This window comes from Bison bison, unplaced genomic scaffold (genome assembly GCF_000754665.1).
Source record: "Bison bison bison isolate TAMUID 2011002044 unplaced genomic scaffold, Bison_UMD1.0 scf7180017864364, whole genome shotgun sequence".
Taxonomy (NCBI): domain Eukaryota; kingdom Metazoa; phylum Chordata; class Mammalia; order Artiodactyla; family Bovidae; genus Bison; species Bison bison.
The window spans coordinates 1,446,094-1,454,236 of record NW_011494936.1 but is presented as its reverse complement, the minus strand read 5'-3'; the positions used below and the strand labels follow the sequence as shown (position 1 = coordinate 1,454,236).

Sequence of the window (8,143 nt, the reverse complement as noted above, 5' to 3'; positions counted from 1 at the left end):
ATATCTTTAGAAGCAATACTCTTCATTGTATAAAATAATATATTCCAATCTAATTTGCTTAACTTTTCCTCTACTGTTTGGCGTTAAGGTTGTATCCACTTTTTACCTATTACAAATGTTGAGTCAAAGGGTAAAACTATTTTATAGCATTTTTATAACAACTATTAAATAGGTTTCTCATATACTTTTATTTATTTATACTGCTATCAGCAATATGTGTCATAATTTGCCAATCCTTCCTCTCACTGGGTATTGATATTAAAATTACTTTTCTACTTTCTGGAATATGGTATCTGAAACTGATCAGGTAGGGGGGATTTTATTGGACTGATGCGGGGGTTGCTCACAACCCCTGGGCTGGAAGCTGGAAGCACGGGTGGAGCTTGGCAGGGCCTCAGACACGGCCCAGATCCATCCATCCTCCCATTCTTTTTTCTGGTCCTAAAACTGTCATTCAGCCCTACCCATCTCCCATTTCTGTACTGACCCTAAGGTAAGCAAACTTTGAATTCAGAATTAATCCTGTGGTTTTCTGTAAGGAGGATGATCCATCACTTTCACCCAAGAAGCTCTGGGTCACTGAGAGTGTGGGGAGTTGGATGGAGAAACAGAAATGCTTGACCTGAAATTCTGAAGCAGGACTGGGGAATGAGGCACACACAGCAGGGCTGACAGCAAGGCTGTGAATCAGAACCAGGTGGTCAGGCTGGAATGAGGTCAGAGGAGGAGGGGGGCTGAGCCAGCAGCTCAGTGTACATCTGAGGGGGCCTGGAGAGAGACAAGGGGATGGCAGGAGGGACTGGGAGGGTGTCCTGAGTTACTGCATACTCCCAATCTCATTTGGGGTTTACTGTAATGATGAATCATACAATGCGTTCTGTTTCTTTGGTTGTTTAATGAGTGATATGTGTTTGTGAAACCACATCCCAAAGGCACCAAGATATCCACTGAAAAGTTAATTTCCCTCCCACCCCAGTTACTCAGCCACAAAATTCCTTGGGTGAGGAAACTGAGGCACAAACAGGAAGATTGCTCAAGATCACTATCATAGTGTATGTGAGTTATTCTGAGGTATTTTTTAAAATAAATTACATTCCCAGTACTAATGGTATTAAAGGAACAGAGATCCCACGTATGTCTTTGAGGTGCTCACTATGTACAGCCTCTGTCATGGGGGTTGGAGACAAGGGTGATGACAAACATAATTTATATTGATCACAAGAGACATTGAGAAGTTGCTGAAAATCATTACTTTTCATGTGTCTACCCTATAAAATATATTTTAAAAAAAATCCATCTATTTGACCTTCTTGGTCGCTCAGACACTAAAGAATCTGCCTGCAGTGCAGGAGACCCAGGTTTGATCCCTGGGTTGGGAAGATCCCCTGAACAAGGAAATGACTATCCACTCCAGTATTCTTTCCTGAAGAATTCCACAGACAGAGGAGCCTGGTGGGCTACAGTCCATGGGGTTGCAAAGAGTCGGACATGACCGAGCAACTCACACACACATGTGAATGCTGTATTTCAACAAAAAAGCCTTTTAAATTCTGTAATGAGAACTCTTATTTGCCTTCACTTCTGGATAAGCAGACATTTACTGAAACTGACATTTCTGGAGAGCAGCAAAAATCCACAGGCCCTCACAAGCCATAGAGATCCCCTGTGAAGTATTCATATGTTTGTGTGGGATTGGGGTGGGCCTCTCACTGTGGCCCAGGGCCTGTTTGTTCACCAGTTTAGGATATCTGGGGAAGGACAGGACCAGAGAGTATACACCTATTTCTCCATGCTGCAGCTGGGGTGCTACCACTATTGAGCTACATTTTGGAATTGAACTTGGAAGATGTTTTCCGCCTCTAAAAACTATCAACTCTATATAACTCTATATAACCCTATCAACTCTCTGCTTCACATGCATTGCATTGGTCTCCCTGGTCTCACCTGGGTATGTGACCACACACTAATAGATTTCTATGAGAAAATGTATTTAGAGTTTCAAACAGCTGATTTATAACTACCTTTGGGGGATATCACCTCTCAAAAGTTGGAATTATCTATGCTTGTTCTGTTTATCTTGCTCTTTTGACTGTAGACAATGAATTTTAGGCTTTTCATTTCCTTGGGTGGTTCTTTTGGCTTGTGATGGGTTGGTCTGTGTGAATATGTGAGTACATGTGCGTGTCTGTTTTAACCTACATGGTGGTATTTCTGAGAATTAGAGACGTCATAACTTTAAAAAAAAATGTGGGCCTGAGTCATTGCTAAATGTAAGGCAGGCATACAGATCAAAGGTCAACCTCCTGCTTTGGAGCTTGAAGATCGTTTTAACATCATATCCAGATTTGGCTTTTTAGTTATTCTGTAAGGGTTTTAATTAGACCCCTGATTGCTTGTAAACAGGCCTTCAGTGACCTAAGCCAGTACTGCCTACCATGATAGAAGAAAGCCTTTGAGATCTTGGAAGACCTATGTTTCATTTCTGGATATGATTGTCAAAAACCTCTCAAATGATCTATTTGTGAGTTCGTGGATGACTAATGTGGTTGCCAGGATTGACAAGTCTTGACCTAATTTATATTGGTCAAGTTGATTTAAAATAAACTTCAACATATTTCCACATGTTGAAGTTGATTTTAACCTGTGACTTTTGCTATTCATTCTTTCCATGAGATCACTAGAGTATATGGGGCTTCCCTGGTGGCTCAGTAGTAAAGAATCCACCTGCAATGCAGGAGATGCGGGTTTGACCCCTGGGTGAGGAAGATTCCCTGGAGAATGAAATGACAACCCACTCCTGTATTCTTGCCTGGGAAATCCCATGGACAGAGGACCTTGAAGGGGTACAGTCCCTGGGGTCGCTAAAGAGTCAGACATGATTGAGGGCTAAACAACAACTAGAACATATGGATTCAGAAGGCTTTATAGAGACTGATCTGAAGTTATGGACTTACATCTTGATATTTTGTTCATTTGTTTTCCGAGTATGGTATTTGAAATTACTCATAGTGAAGTTCTCAAAACTTTCTTATTGGAGTTTATTCATCTTTTAGCGCACAGCATAGTTCTTTCTTTTTTGAATCTTAGGACTAGATTCCAGTGTTACATATAAGATTCAGCAAAAGTAGATTGACCTCAGTGCCAGTGGTTTTTGAGGGAGAAGATGGATAACTGCATATCTGATTCTGTTTGATTCAAAGATTATTTTTAGGAGGGTAAGATTGTTTTTATTGATATATTATTCAGTGCCACAAAATTCACCCTTTTAGACTATATAAGTTTATCATACTAAGTGAAGTAAGCCAGACAAAGACAAATATCATATGATGCCACTTAAATGTGGAATCTATATATGACAGAGATGTATTTTTAGTATACTCACAAAATTGTGCAACCATCACAACCCATCTTATTCTAGAGTATTTCCATTACCCCCAAAAGAAATCCCAAGCCCTGGCAACTAGTCTACTTAACTGTCTTCATAAATTTGCTTATTCTGGGCATTTCATGTAAATGGAGTCGTATAATATGTAGCCTTTTTTTATCTGACTTCCTTCACTTAGCGTAACGTTATCAAGGTTCACCCACATTGTAGCATGACTCAGTGTTTCTTTCCTTTTTGTAGCTGAATAATATTTCATGCTCTGGTATCTTAGTCTAAGCTGCTATGACTGATAACCATTGATTGGATGGCTTAAACAACAAACATTAATTTCTTACAGTTCTAGAGGCTGGAAAGTCCGAGGACCCGGTACCTGCAGACCTGCTGTCTGGTGAGAGATCATGTCTTTGTTTTAGATGGCTATCTTCTTGTTGTGTCCTCTTATGGCTGAGCGTGGAGACAGGAAACAAGCCGCAGGCCACCAATCCCACTGGTGGGGCTCCACCCTCATGACTTAATTACGTCCCCATGGCCTCATCTGCAGATCCCATCACACTGGGGATTAGGCGTCAATATATGAGTTTGGGACTATACAGTCTATCAATTCATACATAGCATATAGATATTTTACTTTTTATTTATCCATTTATCAGTTGATAAACATTTGTGTTTTTCTAATTTTTAATTATTATGAATTATGCTGCTATGAATATTCTTGTGCAAGTTTTCTGTGTGGATATACATCTTCAGGTTTCTTGAGTATATACCTAAGACTGATACTGCTGCCTTATATGGTATCTAAGTTTTGAGGAACTGGCAGACTGTTTTTCAAAGTATACATTGCCACCAAAGAGTCTGAGTTCCAGTTTCTCGATATCCTTTCTAACTTGTAATTGTCTGCCTTTTTGTTTGCTTCTTCTTTATTATTATTATTATGACCATCCTAGGGAGTATGAGGGGCTTCCTAGGTGGCACTAGTGGTAAAGAATTTGGCTGCCAATGCAGAAGATATAAGAGACTTGGGTTCGATCCCTGGGCCAGGAAGATCCCCTGGAGGAGGGCACAGCAACTCACTCCAGTATTCTTGCCTAGAGAATCCCATGGACAGAGGAGCCTGGTAGGCTACAATCCATGGGATTGCAAACAGTTGGACACGACTGAAGTGACCTAGAATGAGCACGAGGGAGTATGAAGAGATTTTTTTTTTTTGGTAGTTTTAATTTGCATTTCTTTCAGGGTTAATGATGTTAAGCATCTTTTGCTTATTGACCATTTGTATTTCTTCCTTGGAGAAATATCTTTTCAAATTCTTTGCCCACTTAAAATATTCAGTTATTTTTTCATTGAGTAGTAAGAATTATTTCTATATTCTAAATAATAGGCTCATATCAACTATATGATTGCAAGCGTTTTCTCCTATTCTTGGGCTGTCTTTTTATTTTATTTATTTTATCCTTTGAAGTATAAAAGTTTACATTTTAAAGTCCAACTTACTTTTTTTTTCTTTTTTGCTTTTGCTTTAGATGTCATATGTAAGAGACCATGATCTAACCCAAGGTCAGGAAAATTTACCCCTGTGTTTTCTTTCAAAAGTTTTATAGTCTTAACTCTTACATTTAAGACTTTGGTTCATTTTGAGTGAATTTTTGTATGTGGTATGAAGCAAGGGTCCAACTTCATCCTTTTGCATGTGAATATCTCCTTTTCCCAGTACCATTTGTTGAAAAGACTATTTTTTCCCTATTGAATTGTCTTGGTACCTTTGTCAAAATGAATTGACCATAAATGTGAGAGTTTAAGTTCTGCATTCTCAATTCTATTCCATTTATCTATATGTTTACTTAACACTTGTTATAGAAATGCTAAGTATGGATCCCGTTTCTTGTGTTCTTGGGTAGATTTAGTGCACATTGCTTGGAGATACATGTTAAGGCAGTCCTGCACGACAGTTGCATGAGTATTTAATTTCTGAGATAGTTTCCCCAAGATTTTTTTGAGCACTTTGTCCAGTTAACTGAGAATGTCACTCCCTGGAGTGGTACTTCTCTCTTCCAAATGATGTTGGACATCCTATTCAGATGTTTTCTCTTGAGGGTAATTTCAGACTGAAATGGGAAGGATGGAGCCTAAGTAGTAGACTGTGGAAAGCAAGGAGGAAGGGGTGTGGGGAAGCTGGGTTTGGGGAGAGAGATGTGATAATGAGAGACCCAGGGAGGGCTTTTAGGGAAGATGGGGTCAAATAGGGAAGCATGAGCCCAGTCTCTGAACGTTGCTTGTGGTTTTATGTGATGGTCATGGTTGCTCATGTTTCTCTAGGCCTGTCCAGTCTAGACATGAAACTAAGCAAAAGGTATCCAAGTGTTAGTGTTGGCTGCTACAAGCCTGATTCATAAGCCAGAAATGGTTCCTGTGCCCATTAGGCTGTTATCTCCTTGACAGATATACCAGCCTTTAAAGGTAAGAGTTCATTCACCATTTCACAGGATGATTGAGCTTTAAAGTTGGTCGTTAGCTGAAGGAATGTTGAAGTATTACCTCAAAAAGGAGATTCTGAGGTCAGAAAGATTTGGAATGGGTTGTGGGACATAGTTAACAGATTTGCTTTTGTTGTTGTTTGCTTAAGTGCAGAATCTCTCAGAAACCCTTAATGTGCCAATATGTCTTCAAGAGGGAATATAGAGCAGTGTTTACCAAGGTGACTGGTCTGTGGGAACTCATTTTATCCCCCGACAGACAGCCCTATGAAAGTGTTATTTGGCAGAGCACATTTTGAATAATTATGATCCAGGATATCACCTTTATTTTTCAGTCGTGAAATTTGATTTCTTAGTCTTTTTGAGCTGTTTCTAGGATGGGTCGTGTCTACTGGTATATTACATAGAAACTATGTCGTCTCACTTATCAAAAAAGTGAGAGCTTAAATTAGAAGTTAAAATCAAACTCCTGAAAATTGCATGTATGTACAGTTAACTTATAAAATACCCTACCTTCCAGGATCTGATTTTTTTTTTAACATGTTACTTGTTTGTGTGCCCAGTCACTCAGCCATGTTGACTCTTTGTGACCCCGTGGATTATAGCCCGCCAGGCTCCTCTGTCAATGGGATTTTCCAGGAAAGAATACTGGAGTGGGTTGCCATTTCCTTAGACTTCCCTGGTGGCTCAGACGGTAAAGCGTCTGTCTACAATGCGGGATACCCGGGTTTGATCCCTGGGTCAAGAAGATCCACTGGAGAAGGAAATGGCAATCCACTCCAGTACTATTGCCTGGAAAATCCCATGGACAGAGGAGCCTAGTATGCTACAGTCCACGGGGTCGCAAAGAGTTGGACATGACTGAGCGACTTCACTTACTTACTTACTTGTTTAGGTTGGTCTATGTGGTACCTAATAATCCATGATCTGTTGAATGGGTAAAATTTGATTTCTGCAGCTTTTGCTCTGATCCAGCTTTTAAAAGATAGAGGACAGGAAGAGGCAGGGGAACAGGGACCCACACCAAGCAAGACCGCTGACTTCTGCCATGGAATAAACAAAAACATGAACAGCTACCCAGTTCTGAGTTGTCAGATAAGCTTGTCATACCTGGAATGCATTTTTAGAGTTGTGTGGTGGAACGGACTGTATGCAATTACATATACAGATGTAGCTATGCCGTATTCTAATGGTTCTTCCATCTTCCCTCCCTCAACCCAAACACCCACTTCTTTCTTCTTCCAGGTCATCTAAATGTGTGTGCGTATGTGTGCTCAGTCATGTCTGACTCTTTGCGACCCATGGACTGTAGCCCACTGGGCTCCTCTGTCCTTGGAATTCTCCAGGCAAGAATACTGGAGCAGGATGCCATTTCTTACTGCAGGGGATCTTCCCAACCCAGGGATCAAACCTGCTTTGTGTCTCCTGCATTGGCAGGTGGATTCTTCACCACTAGCACCACCTGGGAAGCCAGGTCATCTAATAGGGTTTGTTTATTTGACTTTCCTTTAAAGAGAAGGAGGGTTTCTCTTAACCAGAGGAAGGGTGATAGGAGAAAGGGGCGGAGAGTGTGAGAATGAGAGTAATAGAAAGACAGGAAGAGAGAAGTGGGAGGGACACATAAATAGATACCTAGTATTGGAAGAAGTCTTTGTGGTATAGATAAGTTCACTTCCAGTAAATCCAAATTGTGTGTGTTGGTGTGCCATCCCTGTTGTGTAACAACAGCATAGATGGAATTCCCAGTGTCAATAGTTTCCATTCACACCTCTAGTTAAAAGACCCAAGCCCTGCGATTTTTACTTATCTACATTTTCCCACATTCTTGGGAGGCCTGCACTTTTCCTGATGACTATGGGAGGTATGACATAGGACAGTTCTCTCATGTTGAAGCATGTTTCTCCAAAAACTGAGGCACAACCAGAGAATGAAGAGGGCTAGTGAGCATATTGAGTCAGAATCTGAGGTTGGGGGTTGTTGGGGATATAAGAGAAGCACAGGTCAGGTGACCATTTTAGGAAAATGAACCATTCAGTTTAGTTCAGTCTCTCAGTTGTGTCCAACTTTTTGTGACCCTATGGACTGCAGCACGCCAGGCTTCCTGTCCATCACCAGCTCCCGGAGGTTACTCAAACTCATGTCCATCAAGTCGGTGATGCCATCCAGACATCTCATTCTCTGTCATCCCCTTCTCCTGCCTTCAATCTTTCCCAGCATCAGGGTCTTTTCAAATGAATCAGTTCTTCACATCAGGTGGCCAAAGTATTGGAGTTTCAGCTTCAGCATC

At 40.8% G+C, this 8,143-nt stretch overlaps 1 protein-coding gene across 4 annotated transcripts in view; it reads left to right on the top strand.

The window, feature by feature from the left end:
- The first annotated feature begins 3,294 nt into the window (after nucleotides 1–3,294).
- The window catches only part of OSBPL3 (oxysterol binding protein-like 3), a 135,233-nt gene continuing 130,384 nt past the window's right edge, over nucleotides 3,295–8,143 (top strand). For all 4 annotated transcript variants that reach the window (XM_010855375.1, XM_010855373.1, XM_010855374.1 and 1 more), the window contains exon 1: nucleotides 3,295–3,773. The gene's annotated coding sequence lies outside the window, so the exon portion shown is untranslated. The remainder of the gene's footprint in view (nucleotides 3,774–8,143) is intronic.